The sequence below is a fragment of the Taudactylus pleione genome, unplaced genomic scaffold, assembly GCF_031769625.1.
Source record: "Taudactylus pleione unplaced genomic scaffold, aTauple2 ptg000019l, whole genome shotgun sequence".
NCBI classification, from domain to species: domain Eukaryota; kingdom Metazoa; phylum Chordata; class Amphibia; order Anura; family Myobatrachidae; genus Taudactylus; species Taudactylus pleione.
The window spans coordinates 15,586,662-15,611,764 of NW_028284421.1; positions in this window are offsets into that span (position 1 = coordinate 15,586,662).

Consider the following 25,103-nt stretch of genomic DNA (forward strand, 5'->3'; position numbering starts at 1 on the left):
TGCTTCAGCCACTGATGCATTATGGTTCTTACGAAATTCCCACTTTAGCTGCAGAATCTCATCCATCTTCTGGTCTATCACCTCCTTAGGGTCGCTGGTATCATTGGTGACATAAGTGCAACACTTTACTCCAAATTGGGTGGCTAACGTTACACAATACCCTCCAGTAACAGCAGTTAAATAATTCAACACTAGCCTGTGTTGCACTAGTTCTTTCTTGTACGCTTGCAATTCTCTCCCTGTGTACCTGAATGTGTCATCGTACATCTCGGTGATATTATCTATTAATTTAATAAGTTCCTGGATATATCTAAAATGTAATGTACCCTTAGCAATCCTGGTGGGATCCAGGGCGACTAAAACTTGGAAGCCAGTTGTCTCACTGATTAACTGAGCGGCTTTATGCATATCACCAGGTATCATATTTCTCTTGCCTCTGTGTTCATATTGTGTGTGAAGATATGGTGACGGTGTGTTTTTATTTATACCCAGCATTTCAACATTTGTGAGGGTCATAACTTTTGGAAGTATTTTTCCCAAATAACATAACAATTACAATACTAAAATTGGTCAGAAACTCCCCTGATTGGCATTGCATTCCTCCTGACTCCACTCCATCAGCTCCGCCATCAGCTCACATCTCCTTTATCGGTCCCCCATCACAGACACTGAGTATCCCCAAACAGATCATCATGACAAAAACTCTGGAAAGAAAAAGAACTAGGATGACCACAGCAGACCACTCCATTGCTGGAAGCACTGATCTACACATTTCTTTAGCTCAGATATCTCACCGTCACCTTTTTAATCCTTCCGGCACAAGCTCGCAATCGACAGGTCCACGTTATCGGCCTTGTCTCTGCCTTGTATCTCCACCGGTTGGTTAACTTCCCTATAGTGAGTGGAATGGACCCACGTATCTTCCCCGGCCACCCTTTGAGGATGCTGTTTCGTCAGATACGGACCTTTCCACCGATCAGTCAAACAACCTGAGCTAAAAAAATTTTGGATCATAACAAATTCTTCCAGATTTTGACATCATGACAGTTTGCATTAGACATGTTAGTTAATAACACTTTCAATTTCGGTTATTCTCATTCATCTTCGTGAGACCCTGCACAGTAACCTCATTATCATATTTTCACATGAGGCTGCCTGTTTGGACAGTATCTCAAAGGGGGGCAAATAAAGGAAAAGACAATCTGGGATAATCTCAGTGTTGTTACCCATCATTTTACACATGTTCTTGGAAACGTCAACTATAAAATAAGTCCCCCTATCATTTTTAATAATTCTAGGGATATAGTATCTGCATACAGGTTCCTGCAATTAAATCTTGTTATCAATAGCTACTGCTCTAAATAATGCCTGTGCCACTGGGTTGGATAGTATTCCGAGTAGTCGACCTCAGCCTGGCATGGCTGCCGTTTATCCTTAGCAACCTTGTGTCCTATGAGTGGGAGATAAAACAAAACAGTTTAATATCATTTAAACATGACCCAAAATACAACAATAAATCGTCCACATTTTTCATTAGAACAGATCCATTGATAGGTTGAAAAGATTGTAAACAGTCATATAAGGCCTGGGAGAAGATACTGGGGTTACCTATGAACCCATGGGAAACTCGTGTTCCTGTGTGGTGTTCTTCACTTTGCAGTACTTACTTATGTGTCCCACTTGGTGACAGTTAAAACATAATTTTGAGCGGGGTGGATGAAAAGATTGTTATGGGATTTGAGCAAGAGGGAAAGGTGGTGCGTATGGGTAAGGATAGGGAGGGTAAGGATATTGTGGGGGATATGAGTATGGGACCTGTGGTTGTGTATGATATGTGGGGTAAGGATGTGTTTGCTGTGGTGTGGGATTGGTGAGGACGTGTAATTGTTCAGGTGCAGGTGTGTGTGGGTGCAGGTGTGTCGGTTGGCTGTGATGTTAACGTCATTCTCTCCAGAGCTTGTATACTGACAGCCATTAATTTTTCGCTCTGGGTCTCCCTCTTTTTTGAGATGTTTTTGTCATGTTCTATGGCAGACTCTATGAGGTTATCTATTGTAAGTCCCCACCAACCAGGCTGTGAGGTCTGAACCCGAGTCTTTAAATCGTCTTTCAGACCGTCCATGAGTACCGTGACTATCATTCCCCTGTGGTGAGTGCTATCTTTAATATCTTCTATCCCAGTGTACTGGGTGATAGCCTGCAGAGCCCGGTCGCAATATTCTTCTGCAGTTTCACTCTCTTTTTGTTTGATTGTGAAGATTTTGTTCCAGTTAACTACTACTGGAAAATATACACCCAATTGAGTCACAATGCGGGAAATGTTACCTTGGTTTACTTGGTCTGTTAAGGGAACGTCGCCATCCAATACACAGTCCGTGATAAATTTTGTCATGTCGGTATTGCGTGGTAGACAGGCCCTTAACACCACACGCCAATCTTTATTAGTGGGCTCATGAGAACTACCCAAATTTCTCAAAAATCTTTGACATTTGGCTAGTTCCTTTTTGGGATTGGGGAAATCATTTATGATGGAATTTAGTTCTGCTCTTGTCCATGGACAATGCATTACTACTTCCCTAGTGGGCACTACACCGTTTGCATCCGCATTTCCATTCGGAACAGTTATTGTCCGAATGGGATGCAGACCGGCATCGTTGCTACCTCTGACCTGGTTACCTGGCTGGGGGTTTAATCTGCTGCTGCTACGTATGGTATTAACAACTTCCTCAATGGGTGCAGAGTGTATTAACACTTCCCTTGCTGTTACCGATGGAGATGGCGGCACCACCCGTGATTGTGGTGATGCAGCATCTATCATTTGCACAGCATGGGAAATGGCAGACATTACAATAGGCTCATCTTCTACATCATAAACATTTTCTTTATGGTTACTTAAGAAGGGGTACAAATTACTTGTTACATTTTTATTGGTATTTTTGGTAACTGTACTTGCACCTCCATCCACATAAGGTGGGGGAGGTGAGCGTGAACTGCTGACAATACTCTCCACGGTGCTACTTTGCCGCACATGCACGCCAATTTGCGGCTCGCCCGTATTGCAACTCAGCGTCGTGGATGTATTTTCTGGCAATGCGTTCGCAACGCTAGTTTGCGTCGTTTGCACATTTTTAAGCCAAGCCTCCCCTTCATGCTGCCATATTTTTAAACATTCAAAATACTTAATATTTTTCTCTCAGGATCACACCATACTGATGTGATCCTGGACATTATCTAACACATTTTTGTCAAAACTACCAATTCTGGGAAACGGTCTAACACTCTTCCTCGTCATATTAAACCATATATCACAATACCTTATTGCATAAGTACCGTACTTAGTATGCATAATACGACGGGCCGATCTGATCGGCGCCTCCATTAGCAGCACATCATTGCCTAACATTTCTACTGTTTGCAGCTCCTATGCTTTTCAATAAAAATTTAAACCGGTGAAAGACAATCAAGATACTTTCACTTACCTGTGAACGATTTAAGTCGGCGGCGCCCACACACCTGGATAAGATTTCGTAAGGCAACTTCCACACCTAGATAGGTTTTGAAACCAGCAACTTCCAGACCCGGATAAGCTTTAGTAAGGTAACTTCCAGACCTATGAGACTTTATATGTCGGCCACTCTCACACACCTCTATACAACAAAGACAACATGTACACCTGCTACTGTGTTTAGAACGGTAAAGCTGCTTACCGAGCGACTAGGCTAACCCTTGCACCTAGCCCTTAAGGATCATACGGTACCCTTAACTTTAGGGAATAAATTACCCCTACCAACAATACACTCACTGTTACACACTTTTTCTCTGCGCAGAAAATAAACGTTAACCCAGATATTGGTAGATAGAAAAAAAATGTAAACCTCAATGGCTTTGTTCAAACACGTGGCAGCAGAGCCGGAAGTGCGTATACGCTATTGTGCGCCCAGCCGCATACACATTAATGCGACTACCACACAACCGTATAATGATTTTTTTAACTGCGTATGCAAAAATGCGTTTTAGCCGCGTACGCAATACTGCGGCACCCCTCTAAACACAAGGTTCTATCAACAGAGGAAAACAAACTTTTTCCTCTCTTGTCCCTGGATTCTAGTCAGCTTCCTTAATTCACACGGAGACGGATAGCGATCTTTCAGCACAAAGCGGTAACAGGCAAACCCTGCATGGGGCCACTCCACCCTTTGCTGAAATATCGATGACTGTATGTACCGTGTGAGCAGGTAAGTGACTTCTTCACGAGCCCCCAACTAACAATATTAGAAATGAACCTCTATATACCACTGCCTATACCTTCTGAAAACCTTCCTATAAACCTCTAAACACAACGCTAATTGCGTACGCAGTATGACCGCAAATAAAGACAGGAGTGGAATCTGTGGTTCCAACGCACAAGTATTATTCAGGTAAAAGTACGGTCAGTTACACGCAATCTATACATACATAATTTAGGCATAAAAAGTAAATAATACAGACCCAAGTACAGTATACATATGCTTGCGCCTCCGGACCCAGAGATAGACCTCAGACTAGAGACTCCTAGTACATACAACCTTCAGCATGGACTCCTCAACCAGTATATGGGCACATGTATTTATTCCCCCCCAGACTAAAGCAGGACAAAGGGGAAATTTCCTGCTGATATCATTGGTACCCGGAGGAGAAGCATATGTTAGGGCACATTTAACAGGTTGTTTCAAATAGACTTTCCCTGCCTCTAACAGCCGGAGTCTTTCTGGTAACGCCTCCTGTAACATTTCATCAGCTAAACATTTTGTTGCTTGTAAGTTCTGCGATCCGTAACTTGAGTTTGCATGATGCGATCTCTCCACCGATAACACCGGGATGCTGTAAAAAGCGTATGCATCAGAACGAAACCAAACACACCTTGCTTATCATGTATAATACCTTAGTTTTCAAAAACCTCTATTTCTTAGCATTTAAACTAACTTAACCAACTTGAATCATACAATTTGATGCTAATGGAACCTTGTGTGCGAATATGTAGTGTGTGGGTATTCGGGGTTTGGTATAAGGACGCTAGTTATTAATGGGTGAGATTTAAGTGCATAACCTCTCATACACGAAGTGAACATCCAGCAGTGTGGATGGCTGAGGGTTGTAGTTCTACATTCCCTCTGTCAGCAGGCCCCCACCTGTTGTGTGTTCAAAGGAAAACAAAACCTCTTTTGTTCTCACAGACTCTTGTGTGAAATGCAAATGTATTACCACCTCAAGCTGTGGATTTTGGGGCCATCCTGTCTAGGATTCAGACAAATCCAATTGTGTAGATCAATGCCTGGATTATATTACAATTGCCACAACTATACTTTATCTGCATCCAGGGATTCCCAATTTGTATGTAAAAATACCCATTGTCTATTCTTATTTACTTTTACTCAGGAGCTTGTTTTTCCAGTTGCCCTTGGTAGGTTAACAAAAACATTGCCATCTGTTCTTAGCTCCTGAGTTATAACTTGAATTGACGCTGGCCACAAAATGGTGTCTTGCGATCTAATTTCCAAAATGGAGTATTGCGGCCATTTGTAAGATGGCGTCGCTGCGATTAAATTTTAAACTGAACTTGTCTCAGCCAATTATTCAGCTTCGACAGCATCAGTGCTACTGTAACAGTGGAGTCAGTTTAGCTGTCCCAGCTATTATAAAAAAGAAACGTGTAATATTTTATAGCATGCCCTTTGTGGAGGACAGTCTCTTACTTGAACCAATATGTTATAAAAGCAGGTTCCAGTAGCTTTATTCACTTAACCACATACGTTGCAGAATAAACTAATATAACTAGACTCTCATAGACTAGGCTGTTCATTGCCTGAACAATGCAACAATATAGCAACGTCAAACAAGTAGCTTTAGTTTGAATTCATAACTATTACAACATATACTGAATGTCAGCCAATTAACCAGCTGGAGCTGGCAGCTACAGTAACTAAACTCGATGTGCACCGTCGATGTTGCAACATAGTTAAAACTCTGGGGATATTTGAGATTTGGGAATTTATACTGCTGTTTAAGATTTAGGGTATAGTAATAGCCAGGATTCATACTGTTGAAGAGTATACTCCAGTGGTTCCCAAACTTTTTGGAACTGCGGCGCCCTAGAGTATCAGAATTGTTTTCACGGCACCCCTAAGCCAAAAATATGTAATTGAGAAATTCAGAAAAGAAAAATGTAAAGTGAAGTGAATTGTGCTTACCTGTCATACTTTAGTTCAGTTATATGATGGTGGACAGGTTTGTGCTTCTGTTTGTCCACATATTTACATTCCACTGACCAAAAATAATTTTATTTGGTACTGGACCACCAACCTGAGGGACCCCTGCAAGTGTCCCAAGGCAGCCCAGGGTGCCAAGACGCACAGTTTGGGAACCACTGGTATACAGTATTCTTAGTTGTAAGTTTTTTTCTGAAATCATAAACACAATTTGTGTTTATCAAAATCTTAGAAGTGGTTTTATGTATATATGTATATACTTACCTGACCTGAAGAAGTGTACCTGTTGGTCTACCTTGGTCTCCAACAGCGGCTAGTTAAATAAAAAAAAGTTTATTTAAAACCTGTGTGGTTATTAGGGCCTGGGGTTGGGTTACCTTCACCTCTCTGCAATGGAAGAAAGAGGAAGCATACTGTACCTGCTGTGATTGATTGAAGCTACCCGAACTTTTGGACACAGAAGGTGGGTGTCACACATCCCCTTCAGTTGAGAGATGATCTCCCATGTATAAAATATAAATGTTCACATGAGATCATAGGTGACAACAAATATATTTAAGACAATTGTCTAGTAATTATCTGAATTTCATTATCTTCATTTTAAATAAACTCATAAAAACACACACAAATGAAAGCATAGTATGTTTTGTCAAAACGTAAATTACGTTCACAGAATGTTAGTCATAATATAGAGTAATATAGTGAACCAATGTGTAAGTATAATAGAGTAGCACAACACTGAGAAGACCCTGTTGCTTCCAATGCTGTCATTCATGTATAGGACGGTAAATGAGAGAGGACAGTGTTGATTGAAATTTGGAAACTGTGGAGATACAGGGCCCCATTTATTAATGAACGCATTTGTAATGTAATCTGAGCATGATATTTCTGCCTATGATCGCATTTGAAGATCCCGTTCCTGCGATGTGCCCAGAGTGCTGCTGGGGCTACTGCGCAGTCCTGCTGACTGCACAAGCACAGCCGCCATTGCTGGGGAGGGTTCAGGGGAAACCCTCTTCCTGCTAAATCATGCAAAGTGTAGCCCATAGCCCCCAAAGCCTGTTGTAGCCTATCTCCGGAATACATCGTATTCCAGAAGTTGGTAAATCTGGCAGCATCACATCCCCCATAGAAACCTAAGGGGCTGCAGCTGCTGGCGGGAATGGAGGGATCGCAGCAGGTAATAGATATCTGTTGCAGTCTCTCCTTCATACATAGGAGTGATGCTAAATATTTGCGGTTACCCCCCAAAAATGGGTGTTTTTGGGGAATAAGCCACAAATATTTAATGATAAATGGGCCCCATATATTATTGGTTTGTGGAGTTAGATTGTTGCTGATGTCAGAAGACATTGCAGGAGCGTAAATATCACACACTGGAATAAAGAAGAATGATACCTGTATGTAGTGTAGTAATTCAGCAGTTATCTCCAATGCCGGTCATGGTGTTTCAGTGGTGCGGGAAACCGGAGGTACAGCAGAAAGCGCATTTCGCCATGGTGGGCTTGATCGCCTGTCAGTGTCTTTATTACACAGTAGCTTTAAATTTAAATTTGTGTCTCCAGCATCGCTTATTTATGTTTTTTAATAACAACATTTGACTTTCCGCTAATAATGACAACTACAGTACTTAATATCCATTTAGTAGTTTGCTAGTCTTAGAATATTACCTGAAGCTGTGGGACAAACTGAGTTTGTGAGGACCTGGTCAGAATACTTAATCATTGTCATATACTCACTAATGACTGGAACCCTGTTCTGTTCCATTTTAAAAGGTCAGTAAACACTACTGAGTACGTTTAGGAGTATATAGTTTACTAAATAATATTGGTGTTTTTTGGGGGTATCTGCTGCGGCCTCTACATGCCGACCGCAACAGCAGCCACCATAGGTTTCGCCAAGTCTTTACAAATAAGATGTAGACATAGATAAAAGCAAGCGGGGCCATAACTAGGGGTGTGTGACCAGTGCCGTCACACAGAGTGTAGGTCTCTGAGGGTGGCATCCTGGTGGCATCCTGGCCACCCCATGGCCCTTGCTTCTTGCTAGCAGGGTGCCTTGAATGCACCCAGCAGCCATTATCACTGCTGCAGCACTGCTGGAGCATCCTTTAGATGCTCCAGACAGGCACCCTGCCATCTGTATGCTCCGGTCAGTGGTGCGCTGCACTTCTCGATGCTGCTGGCCCGTCCCCTCTTTGTGATGTAATGAAGTCATAATGGAGGGTGCCCAGGGGTAGGGCCGTCACAGGGTGCATTTCAGTCCTGTTACAGCGCTAGAAGCAAGAGACATAATTGCAATTACAAAAAACAAAGAAGCATCTAGCGAGAACATGAAAAGGAATAACGAAGGTCACTGCATCTATGAAAGAAAGAATCATGGATAAGACCTGGCATAAAATAATTACACATGTGTTCAACCTCAGTTACATAACCATCAAAGTAGCTGAAAGGACCTTCCAGAAAAATAGCAAAAAATACAAATAATAGATCTCATTAGTTAAATCCATGTCAACAAGTATTCTAACCAAAAATATTAATAGCAAGCAAAACAAAACAAGAAGAATAAAAAGTAGAGACATAGGAAGAAACAAGAGGAAAGATGGGAATGGGGGCGGGGTAATAGAGAGCATAAGCGTCAATAAGTAACCCCCTGCACTACTCATTCTACTACCATTACAGCAAGTCTTATAACATTCGGTGTAGAAACTAAACAGATTGAAACAGTTTGAACATTTGTGTTTGTATATCAGCATCTAATGTATCAAATGTAATAAAGCACTGGCATAGTTGATGATGGGATGTATATATGTCACAGGTTCTCAACTTCTGTGTGGTAATTATCCAGGTAATGAGCAGCCTTGATTGCCAGACCACCTGTGAGAGGCTGATAAAACGGGTGCCAGTTTCTCTGGACAATCTCTCACTACCAGAGGAGCAGGATAACAGAACTGTTGAGAGACACTGCTATGGCCTTATGTAAGTGCTGTATTTAAATTTTGTTTTGTGTGAGTTGGACTTTGGGTTAGTGACGTATGGTGAGGTCAATGGCTGGGGAGGCACTGGCTAATATCAGAGCCAGATTTACACACACATATTTGAAGAACCCAATAGAAGTACCTTAAATTCACCTTTCAATTGGCAGGTTGCAAAAAGACATACATTTCTCTGTATCGCAACAGGATTTACAGAACAGGAACACTCAAAGCCAACAGCACAATAATTAAGTTTAAAAACACATATAGTCACTACCTAACACAGTAATGATGGAGAGAGATAGCATAAAGGCAATCATTATATTTTAAGCATACAGTAGTTTGTAATGTTATTCCTAGCAAGCTATGATTAAAATATATTACAGTATCACTGGTTATGCTCCTCATTAGTGAAACTAAAATGGGTATTGAATCATTTAAAGATTATTATCTCTTAGCAAAAGAATTAGGTTGTGAGACCTGTTACTTCAAACTGGCTTGTATAAGAGTAGAGATGTGTGCCGACCCCTGTGTTTTGGTTTTGGATCTGGTTTTGCAAAACCACCCTCATGTATTTTGGTTTTGGATCTGTATTTTTTTTTCCAAAAATTGATAGAAACTACTAAAATCACATAATTTGGGCTTTCTTGTTCCTACAGTATTATTAACCTCAATAACATTAATTTCCAGTCAATTTCCAGTCAATTTCCAGTCACATCTCACAATATTGTTCACTAACATAGGCCAATGGCTGACTTGCTAAACTAAGCAACCAACAGAGCAGCGGCACAAACACATGGCAATTATTTCTGTTTAAATGTTTTACAAATTAGTAATGTATTAGCAATAACCATTCAAACTAACTCACGTTCAATAGAAAATAATACGACACAGAAATTTACTAAAAATCGTGCGTGGAATATCTTTGCTCAAAACAAAAGTAGTTATAGATGGCAAGCAGCAAACAAAATAAAAACCCTAAACCATGTGAAAATAGCAATAGCAGACATGAATGCCCCCTACAAAAGTGCACATGCCCCTAGCACATTCCTATTTTCAGTGCCCAATCTGTATTTCCCTCCTGGGTGCGCTGGGCCACTGATGACACACTGCGCTTGCTCCAAATTTAACATAATCCTCAGCACTGAAATGTGTGCGACCACACAACAGTATGCATGATACCACGCACACACATGCAGACAAGGGGAGGTTCAAGGGTGTGCCTACGTTGCGAGAAAAGGGAGTGAAGGGGAGTGTCCCGGGCATTTACCTGCATGAAAATGTTATGTAACAATGCAAACTCGCACACAGATTACATTCCAGGCTACTTTCAAGAGTAAGGAGAAACTCACGCAGAGCATGACAGCACAGTAAAATGAAAAAGTATCCATGGTCAAACCATCGATGTTCTACAGCTAACAAGGACAGAAGCAGGTGTTTGCAACTATCCTGATCTCTAATAGTCTTGATTACTGTTTTGCTAACAATCTAAAAGCCCCCATACTGTACATCAGCAATTGATTGCAGCAACCGTGTAATTTGCAATCGATTGTGTATAAAAATCTTTCCCTTTTTCAATCGATTGCAGAATTGCCACAAATGATTGAAAAAGGGAAAGATTTTTTATACACAATCGATTGTAAATTGCACGATTGCTGCAATCAATTGCTGATGTATGCGGGCCTTCTCCCACAAGTAATAACCGTGCACATACAAAATTGCAACAATATGTCAAATTCAAGCCCTTTGAAACACATTTAGAGGAAACAACAGAGTTGTTCATCCACAAATTATTTTTATTGGCTCATACAGTGTATTAATAAAATTTGCAAATGATTTTAATGCATGTGCACAATCAAAATATAGCCATTACTTCTGTGAAATGTGCATACATATGCACACAAATAATATATTAGCAGATTGCAACATATGCATATTATGAACATACATATAAAACAGTTGTTTGTTTGTTTTTTACAAAAAAATAAACATACTCTGACATTCACATCAGGGAAGCAAAACAAAACATGTTTGAAAAAAATTAATAAGGAAAAAAAGTAATGCCGCACATTATTTAAATGCAAACACATACATTTTTACTTTAACAAACAATATAGGCAAATTATAAATAATAATTACCAAGTTAGCGATTTTTACTGAGGATATGTACAACGCTTACTCCCACCAAATTTGCTAATTGTCACAGGCACAAATAGGGTTTAATAACCATAATGAAGTAGTTCATTCAATTATTAGTAATTGCTTTCACTAGCAATATGGGTAGGTGTATTTGCAGTGAATGATCGATGTGTCAAATACTCTGTTTTCTCATTCTGTGTTCTCAATCTGTGTACTGTGCATTTCTTGTTGTTCTTACATTTCAATGCGTATCAGTGTGCATTGGTTTACATACCCAAGTGCGGATAGCGTGTGTGTGATTGGTAGTGGTTTTTGCTCGTTGGACATTGGTGCTTAGTTAGGGATGGGCTTGTTTTCGCATACCTTTTTCTAATGCCCTTGCCAATGCGTTGCGTTTGTTCGCATTAGCGTCCACCTCTGAATCAGACCCACATTGCGGGTCAGATAAAGTGCAGTTTACAGTGCAGGTCGGATACAGTGTTGGCTGGATACAGTGCGAGTCGGTTACAGTGTGGGTCAGATACAGTGCGGGTCAGATAAAGTGCAGTTTACTGTGCAGGTCGGATACAGTGTTGGCTGGATACAGTGCGAGTCGGTTACAGTGTGGGTCAGATACAGTGCAGGTCAGATAAAGTGCAGTTTATTGTGCAGGTCGGATACAGTGTGGGTTAGCTACAGTGCGGGATACAGTGGGTTGGATACAGTGCGAGTCTGTTACAGTGTGGGATATAGTGTGGGTCGGATACAGTGCAGGTCGCACATACAGTGCAATTTATAGTGCAGGTAGGATACAGTGTGGGCTAGATAGAGTTTGGTTCAGATACAGTGTGGGTCAGATACAGTGCAGTTTATAGTGCAGGTAGGATACAGTGTGGGATAGATACAGTGTGGTTCAGATACAGTGCGGGATACAGTGTGGGTTGGATACAGTGCAGGTCAGATACAGTGTGGGTTGGATACACCAATAGTGCACTTACTGTTACGGTGGTGTCGGCAGTGCCGGTTGTTGTCCTCAGTGTGGGTTGCCAGCGGTGTCGGCAGTGCGGGGTGCCAGCGGTGTTGGCAGTAAAGGGGTGCCGGCAGTGTCAGCAGAGCAGGAGTGCCGGCAGTGTCCTCAGTGTGGTGGTGCAAGTGGTGTCGGCAGTGTGGGGTGCAGACGATGTCCTCATTGCGAGGTGCCAGCGGTATCCTCAATGCAGGGGTGCTGGTGGTGTCCTCAGCATGGGGTGTGTTGGCAGTGCATGGGGTGCCACCAGTGTCAGCAGAGTGGGGGTGCCGGCAGTGCAGGGGTGCTGACGATGTCCTCAGTGTGGGGATGGTCGGCGTTGTCCTCAGTGCAGGGGTGCCGGCAGTGAGGGAGGGTGCAGTGTGGGGGTACCGGCGGTGTCGGCAGAGGGGGTCAGCAGGTGTCAGTGCAGGGGGATGGCCAATATCTTCCTTCCTGTACCCATTAAAGTCTATGGGCAAATGCTTATTGGCTGAGAGCCAAGAGAGACTGCTCTCTCAGCCAATGAGCAGCAAGTCCATTGACTTCAATTGACCCTTCTCCCCTCTCAGCACAGTGTAGTATACAATGTAGGTTGGATACAGTGTGAAAAACTTTTGCTATCGGCGCTAACAATAATATAATGCAAATCTATGTGTGTGCAGCAAATAAAACCAAGGGGATTTTGTCATAATTTGATCAAAGCATATAAGCCTGCAGCCCAGCGTCAAAGGACCCCTTTTTTCTGCAGGTCCCTATACTCTAGTATATATTCCCAGCACACCATTACATTGCAGTTAAATGTACTCACCTCCCAGATACAGAGGGACACATCCAACCAGTGGCGTAACTTCATCCCAGCTGCCCGGAGACAAGATAAATGTTGGTGCCCCCCCAAATTAAAATGTACCACCCCCCAGCACCTATGCTAGCCCCAGCTGCCGCCCCCCTATGCAGTTCCCCCAGTAGTGGTCCCCCTGTGCAGTGCCCTCTGTAGAGCTCCCCATATGCAGTGCCGCCTATGTTGTGCCCCCCAGTAATGGTCCACCTTTGCAGTGCCCCAGTAGTAAGGGCCCCTGTAGTGCCCCCAGTAGTAAGCCCCCTGTAGTGCTCCCAGTAGTAAGCCCCCAGTAATGTCCCCTGTAGAAAGCCTGTAGTAAGCCCCCATAATTCCCCCCTGTAGTGCTCCCAGTAATGTCCCCTGTAGTAAGCCCCCATAATGCCCCCTGTAGTAATCCCCCTGTAATGCCCCCTGTAGAAAGTCCCCAGTAATGCCCCTGTAGTAAGTCCCCGTAATGCCCCCTGTAGTAAGCCCCTGTAGTGCTCCTAGTAATTTCCCCTGTAGTAAGCCCCCAGTAATGCCCCCTATAGTGAGCCCCCATAATGCCCCTGTAGTAAGCCCCCATAATGCCCCCTGTAGTGTTCCCAGTAATGTCCCCTGTAGTAAGCCCACGTAATGCCCCCTGTAGTAAGCCCCCTGTAATGCCCCCTGTAGAAAGTCCCCAGTAATGCCCCCTGTAGTAAGTCCCCATAATGCCCCCTGTAGTAAGTCCCCGTAATGCCCCCTGTAGTGCTCCCAGTAATTTCCCCTGTAGTAAGCCCCCAGTAATGCCCTCTGTAGTGAGCCCCCAGTAATGCCCCCTGTAGTGAACCTCCAATAATGCCCCCTGTAGTGAGCCACCAATAATGCCCCCTGTAGTGAGCCACCAATAATGCCCCCTGTAGTTGACCCCCCCCCGCAAGCGCACACACATACAAAAAAAAAAATACTTACCTGAAACCCCGCTCCAGTGCTGCTGCCTTCCGTCTCCGGCGCCCGCTCCCCGGAACTATGGGAGTGACATCATGACGTCACTCCCATAGTGCATTGTTGGACCCGGAAGCTGAGCTCAGGAGTGAGCTCTGTTCCTCTGGCTACCGCCGGGGGAAAGAAGGAGCCAGGCGCCCGCTGGTAACACACTCAGCGGGTGCCCGGCAAATAGGGGGTGCGACTGCACCCCCCGTATTGACGCCGCTGGAGGTGGAGCGCCGATCAGGGGCGCTCCATCTACATAGCAGTGCCCGGAACAGCGGGGGGACAATGAAGCCAGATGCCCCCTTAAGGGCTGGAGCCCGGCGGCAAATGACTCCATTGTCTCCGGGAGTTCCGCCACTGCATCCAACTAGGCCTTTTATAGCCTTAATTGAAAGCTGCCATGATAGCACAAGGCAAAATTTTTAAACAAAACAGAAAAGAAATATGCCTGCGCTCGGTTTTACCCATATCATACATGGTACCAGCAGCATGGTAATCCCCTTGGTTTTATTTGCTGCACACACAAAGATTTGCAGTATATTATTGTTAGCGAAGTATATTATTGTTAGCGAAGATAGCAAAAGTTTTTCTGTTTTGTATATATTTATGGCATTAATATTGCCATGCTGCTGGTACCATGTATAATATGGGTAAAACCGAGCCCGGGCTTATTTCTTTTCTGGATACAGTGTGAGTCTGTTACAGTGTGGTATACAGTCTGCGTTGCATACAGTGTGGGTCGGATACAGTGCAGTTAATAGTGAAGGTGGGATACAGTGTTGGTTAGATACAGTGCAGTTCGGATACAGTACAGGTCGGATACAGTGCGGAATACAGTGTGGGTTGGATACAGTGCAGGTCAGATACAGTGCGGGATACAGTGCGAGTTACAGTGCAGGTCAGATATAGTGTGGGTTGGATAAACCAATAGTGCACTTACTGTTATGGTAGTGCCGGTGGTGTCCTCAGTGCGGGGGTGCCAGTGGTGTCCTCAGTGCGGGGTTGCCTGCAGTGTCCTCAGCGTGGGGGTGCCTCCAGTGTCCTCCATGCAGGGTTGCCTGCAGTGTCGGCAGCGTTGGGTGACGGCAGTGCGGGGTGCCGGTGGTGTCGGCAGATCAGGGGTGCCGGTGGTGTCAGCAGAGCAGGAGTGCCGACAGTGTCCTGAGTGTGCGGTGTCAGCGGTGTCTGCAGTGTGGGGGTGCTGACAATGTCCTCAGTGCAGGGGTGCCAGCGGTGTCCTCATTGCAAAGGTGTCACATTGCAGGGGTGCTGACAGCGACTTCAGCATGGGGGGTGTCAGCAGTGCAGGGGGTGCCGCCAGAGTGGAGGTGCCGGCAGTGCAGGGGTGTCTCCAGTGTCCTCCATGCGGGGTTGCCTGCAGTGTCCTCAGTGTGGGGTTGCCTGCAGTGTCCTCATTGTGGGGTTGCCTCCAGTGTCCTCGTGCAGGGTTGCCAGCAGTGTCGGCAGTGCAGGGTGCCGGTGGTGTCAGCAGTGCAGAGGTGGGGGCGGTGTCAGCAGAGCAGGAGTGCCGCTGGTGTCGGCAGTGTGGGGGTGGGGGCGGTGTCAGCAGAGCAGGAGTGCCGACAGTGTCCTCAGTGTGCGGTGCCAGCGGTGTCTGCAGTGTGGGTGTGCTGACAATGTCCCCAGTGCAGCGGTGTCCTCATTGCAAAGGAAGGTGTACTCATTGCAGGGGTGCTGGTGGCATCCTCAGCACGGGGGGTGTCAGCAGTGCAGGGGGTGCCGCCAAAGTGGGGGTGCTGGCAGTGCAGGGGTGCTGACGGTGTACTCAGTGCAGGGGGCAGTAGTGCTGAGGTGACTGGTGGTGTCCTTAGTGCAGGGGTCCCGGCAGTGAGGCGGTGGTGCCAGCAGGGGCGGCAGCGTGGGGCCGGCTGTGTCAGTGTGGGGGTATGGCCAATATCTTCCTTCCTGTGTCCATTGAAGTCTATGGGCAAGCGCTTAATGGCTGAGAGCCGAGAGAGACTGCAGCAAGTCCATTGACTTCAATGGGACTTTGAAATTTGGCACTCAAGGCAAAACCGCCTCTTTCCTCACATCACTGACCCCTCTCCACTCTCTTGGCAGAGACCGTACCCTCACAGCACAGACCCTCTATTTCCTCACATTACTGACCCGTCTCAGCACAGACTCCCCCTCCCCTCATATTACAGACCCCCTCTTTCCTCACATCACTGACCACACTCAGAACACCCCCCCCTACCCTCACAGCACAGACCCCCTGCTCTCATATCACAAACCCCCTCTTCCCTCACATCACTGACCCCTCTTAGCACAGACCCTCCTCTCAGCACAGACCCCCCCTTCACCCCTCACAGCACAGAGCCTCTCTTTCCTCTCATCACTGACCCCCCCTCCCCTCACAGCACAGACCCCCCTCCCCTCTCAGCACAGAACCCCTCTTTTCTAACATTACTGACCCCTCTCCCCTCTCAGCACAGACTCTTTCCCTCACAGCACAAACCCCCTCTTTCTTCACATCACTGTCCCCTCTCAGCACAGACCCCCTCCCCTCATAGCACATACCCCCTCTTTCCTCATATCACCGACCCCTCTCCCCTCTCAGCACAAACCCCTCTCCTTTCACAGCACAAACTCCCCTTCTCTCACATCACGGACCCCTCTCAGCATAGACCCCTCCTCTCCCCTGACAGCACAGAGCCCTTCTTTCCTCACATCAGGACAGTCTTAACAGCAATGTGGACCCTGGGCAAAGCTATGCACTGGAATCCCTACCCACCCATTTACAGGAAAAAAATGTACAGTAAATGGTCACTAAAATTAATCCTTTAGATTTAGTAGTTCTTCAACAAAATCAGTTAAAATATAAAAAAAATAAGTGTTAAATATGACACAGCCACCATATAGTTCACAAGGGAGCCTGCTGGCTGCCCGTATTGGTGCCATCTATTCTTTCTGGCCTGGTATTTATTGTACTTTTTTTTTTTTTTTTTTTAGTAATATCCATTCCCAAATCCAAACCTTAATGAAGGACGCAATGCCCATTGCCCAGTCAGACCCTGTCGCGGAAATCAGGGCCAGGCTATTACCTGCTAGGTCACCCGGTTGAGATGCAGTGGCTCGCCTGCAAAGGAGAGGAGTCTCCTGTCCTGACTCATGAGGAGGCTGAGAGAGATTGGTACGACGATGGACCGGACGGATCCTCGAGTGACCAGTCTGGCACCAGACACTGCGCGGCAGGGGCACACTAGAAGGAGCCAGCAGCAGGCCTGGACAGAGCTGCTGCAGCTCGCGCATCAAGGCAGCCAGTCAGCAGTCGTCTCTCAGAGAGACTCTGTCTGACTGGCATAGGCGGATATAGCGGACAGGACAGTGTAGTAACAGCAGTTGGTGAGTAATTGTCAACCATGGGGGGGGGGGGGGTTCGCTCATCACCGGGGGAGGGACTGGCGGATCGGAACACAGGGGTGCTTTAAAAAAAAGAAAAACCTGGCCACGGCTGCAGGGGGACTGGTGGGCCCCTTGATGCTTTGGGCCCTTGGGCAACTGCCCAACAAGCCCAATGGAAGAGACAGCCCTGCCTCACATCACTGACCCCCCTCCCCTCACAGCACAGACAACCTCTTCCCTTACATCACTGAACCCTCTCAGCACAGAGCCCTTCTTTCCTCACATCACTGACCCCTCTCAGCACATACTGCCCTCCACTCATAGTACAGACCCACTCTTTCCTCACATCACTGACCCCTCTCCCCTCTCAGCACAGACCCTCTTTCCTCACATCACTGACCCCTCTCAGCACAGACCCCCCCTTCCCTCATAGCACAGACCCCCTCTGTCCTCACATCTTTGACCCCTCTGAGCAAAGACCCTTCCCCTCTCAGCACAGACCCCCTCCTCTCACAGCACAGACCCCCTCTTTCCTCACTTCACTGACCCCTCTCCCCTCTCAGCACAGAGCCCCCATCCTCTCACAGCACAGACCCCCCTCCTCTCACATCACTGACCCTTCTCAGCACAGACCCCCCTCTCCCCTCACAGCACAGAGCCCTTCTTTCCTCGCAATACTGACCCCTCTCCCCTTCTCTCACACCACTGACCCCTCTCAGCACAGACCCCTCCTCTCCCCTCACAACACAGCCCCTCTTTCCTCATAACACTGACCCATCTCCCCGCTCAGCACAGACTCCCCCTCCTCTTGCACCACTGAGCCCTCTCAGCACTGACCCCTCCTCTCCGCTCACAGCACAGATCCCCTCTCCTCACATGACTGACTCCTCTCCCCTCTCAGCACAGACCCTCCCACACAGCACAAACTCCTCTTTCCTTACATCACTGACCCCTCTCAGCACAGTCCCCCCTCCGCTCATAGCACCCCCCTTTCCTCACATCACTGACCACTCTCCCCGCTCAGCACAGACCCCCCTCCTCTCGCACCACTGACCCCTCCCAGCACAGACCCCCTCCTCTCCCCTCATAGCACAGAGCCCCTCTTTTCTCACATCACTGACCCCTCTCCTCTCTCAACACAGACCCTCCCACACAGCACAAACCCCCCTTTCCTTACATCACTGACCTCTCTCAGCACAGTCCCCCCTCCCCTCAAAGCACCCCCCTCTTTCCTTACATCACTGACCCATCTCGCCACACAGCACAGGCCCCCATCCTCTCGCACCACTGCCCTTCTCAGCACAGACCCCTTCTCTCCCCTCTCAGCACAGACCCTCCCACACAGCACAAACCCCTCTTTCCTTACATCACTGACCCCTCTCAGCACAGTCCCCCCTTCCCTCACAGCACAAACCCACTTTCCTTACATCACTAACCCCACTTTCCACATATCACTGACCCCTCTCCCCTCTCAGCACAGCCCCCTCACTGCTCAGAAAGCTCTCCCTTTACTGCACAGACCCCTCTCCCCCAACCTCTCACAGAACAGCACAGCACATTTCTCCCCTCCCTGCTAGCTTCAGCAAACTTTCTCGTCTTGCCGGCATGGATCCTTTAGTTGAGTGACTTCGACTCCTAGTAAGTATTATTGCGACGTGATATCACGTTGCCCTCATGGAGCAATGCTCCAGAATAGGGAAAGTGGGTGTACTCAACCGGCCGCATACCCTGCTTAATGGTAAGGCTGGCTCTGGCCTACAACTCCGCCCCCTCTTCCACCCACCAGTAAGGACAGGGCTCTGGACATGCTGCTCAAAATGCATGTTTTCTCCAGAGCTGGATTGTGAGAGGGGCCGGCCATGGGTCCCTGAGGACCCGCCAGGCCCTAGGCATCCACCTAGGTTGTCTAGTGGTAAATCCGGTACTGACCCCTCGAGAGAGAGGCTTCTGTTTAGTTAGAGCTGGACGGGCTAGGATTTATTTTTATGATTTGGGGTTTTTTACTACATAAAACTGGCTATTGTTACTTGTACAAAGGGCCCGATTCAGACCCGCTCGCTAGGATGCGTTCGCACGCAGCCAGCCAATTGTTTGCAATCTGCGCATGCATACACATTGTGGGGCACAAACCAGTGCAAACAAACGGGAAGTGCACGCTTGCCATCCATAGACAGCCCTGCAGAATGAGTGACAGGAGGAGCTGTTTGTGGGTGGTGACAGGGGCTGGCTACTATAAACGGGGGAGTGGAGGTGCGAAAGCAGGCGTGCCTGAGCGTCTTAACGTAATTTCAGAGGCGTGCATAATTAAGAGGCAGCATCATAGTACACGTCACCTGGTTGTATTTCACACTGAATCACTCGCAGTGCTTGCGGTAGTGTATGGTCAGCCACAAGCTCTGCGTTCCCTTCCGATGGTACCCGATGTACCGATGTTTGCATACACTTCCTGGAGATGACGTGCGCAAGTGGGCGTCTTAAGACAGGCTGGTGGGTGTCTGCATACACAGAGTGATCGCACGCCAAGACATAGTGGGTGTGCTAATGTTTTGCCGTGTGATCGCTTGCCTTGCCGAAATTTGCAAACACATCTAGTGAGCGGGTCTGAATCGAGCTCAAAGTCCCTGGACTGGTGTGATACTTGACAGGGGTTCCCAAACTTGGTCCTCAAGGCAGTAACAGTATACTGTAAGTTTTAAGGATATCCATGCTTGTGTATAGATGGTATAATCAAACTGACTCATGTACTATTAAGTCACCTGTGCTTAGGTATGGATTTCCTGAAAACCTGGACTATTAGGGTGCCTCGAGGACCGAGTTTGGGAACCACTGTCCTAAGAGATAGTTAAGACATAGTTAAGGCCTTGCTAAATCCTCTAGAAGCACTGGGCCTGATTCAGAACCGCTCGCCGTCGCTCCAGGTCTCGCACCAAAGGGGGCGTGCTGTCGATGTTGATTGACAGCACACCCCCTTTGGTGGGCGTGCCGGGGGCGTGGCTGCCAGACGGAGGCGTTCCCATGGGAACGCCTACCGTCTGGGTCCGGCCCCACTGACATCACTAGTGATGTCAGTGGGAGTGATTTTGGCTCTGATAGAACCAGAATCACTCCAGGGCTTGCGGTCACCGAGACCCTACCGCAGGGTCTCGTCGCAAGCCCGATGGTCGCGATGGTCTTGACCATCGCGACCATCATCATGGACGCTCGCTTAAGCTGTGGGTGGTAACCCACAGCTATGCGAGCATCCAAGAGGCCACTCCAAGTTTAGGTAGGAGGGCCCTGATTCAGAGCGAGTGCTCTGGTCAGAGCGTCCGGCTCTGAATCAGGCCCACTGTCTGGAAATGCCTCCCTGGATGTCATACTAACTAGTCATTTTCTGCAAAAGATGACAAATAGTGATGATGTTGAAGCCTATTTAACAACTTTTGAAAGAACAGCTGAGAGAGCAAGTTGACCTAAAGATCAGTGGGCATGTTTTTTGGCACCATTCTTGTCGGGAGAACTGCAAAAGACAATTTTTGACTTAAACCTTACTGATGCCCTAGACTATGACAAACTCAAAACTTATATATTAACTTGTTTGGGTGTCAAAATGTCTGTTCGAGCACAACAAGTTAATTGCTGGGAATACCAAGTGGATGACCTCATCCATTTCACAGAGAAGTGGCTACAACCAGGGACTTGGACAGGGCCACAAATCATGGAAAGGGTTGTTATGGACCAATATCTTGTCCCTGTCTGCAGTTCTGCACAAGTGAGTGAGCCATGGGGATTCTAAAACAGCAGATCGGCTTGTGGAAATAGTGGAGAGGTATGTGGTGGCCAATGAACTGTTGAGTGTACCACACTGAGCCATAGTGCCACAACGACAATATCCACTGACTTCTGGTAAGAATGTTCCAGGGTGGTGGAATTAACTTAACTAGGATTGTAGACTTGGAACCTGGAGATTTGCCATCTGTGCCATGAAGATAAAAGACTTGATAAAAAAAGGGTTAAATTGTTTTAAATGTGGTGGCTTGTGCCATGTTGCTGCTAATTGTCCACTTACCTCTGCAATGTGATATTGCTTGTGTGAATCACAGAGTATCTTTCTTTGCTCTGCTAACCTGCACTGCAGACTGACAGGCTGAGCCAGATAAACAAATGTGTTTAACTACTGTAGAAGGCAAACGGGTAGAGGCTCTGTTAGATTCTGGTAGACTGGTTACTCTTGTAAAATCCAAAATGGTGAACCCCTCAAATATCAGGGGGAAACTGTTGGTGTAACTTGTATACATAGAGCCGTAACTAGAATTTTTGTTGCCCTGTGCCAGAAAGAGCATTGGTGCCCCACTCATTTTTTAAAGGGACATAGGACCTCATTCAGAGGCGGTCGTTAGATGCAAGCGGTCACACAGAATCAGGGAGGCTGCTTGCATCCTGAATGACCACCTCCTTGTTGATCGTTAAGCTGTGGGTTACCACCCACAGCTTAACGACCGACCAGGTTGATGGTCGCGATGGTGATCACCATCGCGACCATCGGGGCTTACAACCAGACCCTAGGGTAGGGTCTGGGCACTCGTAAACCCCAGGATGATGTCAGTGCGGCCGCCCACAAAACAGTAGGCATTCGTAGAGGAACGCCTCCATTTTGGAAACCACCCCTCCGGCCCGCCTACCAAACGGGGCGAGCTGTCGATCAACATCGACAGCCGCCCCTTTGGTAGCGAGCTCTGTCGCTCCAGGGCTTGTGCACGAGCAGTGCGGCCACTGCGCGTGCACAGGCCAAACCATCGAGTTGGTTGCGGCAACCAACTCTGAATGAGGTCCATAATGCACCCAAAAAAGGGCCATGGCTTCAAAGGGAAGGGCCAGGGAAGAGATAGGAGAGGCCAGGAGATGCTGGGGATGAAATAAAAGGAAGCTACAAGAATGATAATAAACAGAAATTTGACAGGCCCAAACAGCGCCCCCTGACCTGTGGTGCCCTGTGCGATGGCACCGGCCGCACTACCCTAGCTATGGCCCTGTACATAGAAATAGTTGGCAGTATGATACTGCTGAAGCGAACACAGAAACATAGTGTGGACCCATGGTAGTCACTGTCAGATTAGTTCATTATTTGGTGTTTGATACATATTGGGGAGACATTTTTCCCACTGTGGAAAACTCAATATGTTACAGAAGTAAAAAAACCAGACCAGTTTGATAATGTTGCTGATACAGTGGCAGTGGGATTGTTCCCTTTTTCAAGCATAATTGGAGAGTCAGAAAATGATGAGAGCAGCAGTGGGGCACAGAATGATAAACCTCCTATTGAAGTAGGAAATGTTGTTGAACCAGTTGATGGTACAGTATAGCCGATCTTGTAGTAAGAAAGGTATTTTTGCACATAAATAAGATGGATGCTCTAATTTAAGATTTAAGGAAAACGTAATATTTAGAAACAAAATTAGTTTATTCCAGAATTTTTTTAATAATCTCACATTCCTAAAAATTGTGTGCAAAAGTAGTATTGAAACTGCAACACTTTGGGCATGTACCCTTCTCATCAGTAACCTTAAACTTTTGCTAGTGTTGTCTAATATACACTCTGTTTACTACTTTAATATGTACTTCTTGCAGTAAGCAGGGGTTAGAATTGCAGGAGGGCACAGGGCTGGAGAGACACTGTCCTGGCCTGAAAATGGCCACAACCCCAATCACTACAGTATTTTAATAAATGCAAGTCAAGCAGGTGTGGTCGCAAGTTTAAATTTCACGCTGACTGAGAGCCAATCACGGCTTGCAGACTGGCAGCTAATAGGCAGCAGGGATTATTTGAACTTGGTGCCACATGCGAGCCACTCATGGCTCTTGGAGCAGCAGCAAATTAGAAGCAGCTGTGGTGACCTAATCACAGCTCACCAATTCATAGCTTCGCCCACTCACAGTGTTTGACGTCAGGCACCGTTGAGTGGAGTCTTCAGTACAGCTGCAGTGGTCAATGAAAGAGGACGTCATTTGAAGAGCTCTGGTAGCTGCAGGGGAGGGCAGAAGATAGCGCCGTTGGACAGTATGAGCCAGCGGCAGAAGAAAGAAGATGAGGACTGGAGAGTGCTGCAGGTGTGGGAAGCAAAGAGCTAAACGAAGCTCCCCACTGCAACATCTCCCAACTTATTAGAAGGCGGCCTTCGCCACCAGTAATTTAACACTCCCAGTTTACCACTAGACCACCAGTTGTTGGGCATTGGGCCCATGGGTGCAACAAGGCCACAGCCCTGTGGGGCACAAATTGCCCATGTCACAAATAAAAGTGACTCTGGGCATTATGCTCTGTGTGGCATAATGTGTATAAGGATTCTACTGTGTGGCATAATGTGTATAAGGGTCTCTACTGTCTGGCATGATGTGTATAAGGTGCTCTATTGTGTGGCATAATGTGTATAAGGGTTCTACTGTGTGGCATAATGTTTATAAGGGTCTCTACTGTCTGGCATGATGTGTATAAGGTGCTCTATTGTGCAGCATAATGTGTATAAGGGGAACCACCTTGTGGCATAATGTGAATAAGGGACTGTACTGTGGGCCTGATTCAGAGCCGCTCGTAAGCGGCCACTCGCTCGTTCCGAGCGATGTTTGCACAACTGCGAACCAGTCAGTGCGGCCGAAAATCGTTTGTTCGCTAAATAGCGAATGCTTGCTATTTTGAGTGACAGGAGGAGGCGTATGTGGGTGGTAACAGGGGAAGGTGCTTGAAAACGGGGAGTGGAGATCTGAACGCAGGCGTGCTTAAAGGTCTAAATGGGCGTTTTATGGGTGTGCATAATTAATACAGCAGCGTCATTGACCACGTCACTGGGTTATTTTATAGTCAGAACTGCTCGCAAGATTGCGGTAGGAAAAACCAACCACAAGAATAGCGAGCAGTTCATACGCTGGTCGATGTACTCGATTAATCTAATAAATAGCGGACATGACGTAGGATGCGAGCGGCCAGGGGGCGTAGTTTTCCAAAAAATGACCGCATGTTTGGTTTGCTCGTTCAGACCTAGAGGCGGGAACAGACCGCAAAGAGCGAACGGTTCATTTGAATAGCCACCCCTATTTTCTGAACGAGCGAGCGCAATTAGCGTCCGGCTCTGAATGAGGTCCAGTGTGTCATAAGGAGATTAAGGGGCTCTATGTGGCATGTGTATAAGGGGCACTGCTGTGTGGCACAAGGTGAACAAGGGGCTCTACTGTGTGGCATAATGTGTATAAGGGGCTCTACTGTGTGGCATAATGTGTATAAGGGGTACATTAATGTAAGACAAGTCAAGAGGACATATTTGTAGGTGATTTATAGTTTGCAGGGGGGCGCCGAACACCCTAGCACCTGAGTGTAGGGTCCAGGGGCGGATTGGGCCACCGGGAAGTCGGGTCATTTCCCGCTGGGCCGGTCAGCACTGGGCTGATCCCATCCTCACCCCTCTCCTCCCCCTGGCCGCTCCGCGGCCAATTCACAGTTACTGCAATTGAACACAGCTGCTTTCGGGCAGCATGTGCAGAAGAAGCTCAATGCAGACAGAGGCAGAATAATCAGCGGTCAGCTTAACTGCTGACCACACTCCACCTTTACACTAAAGCAACTGCAGT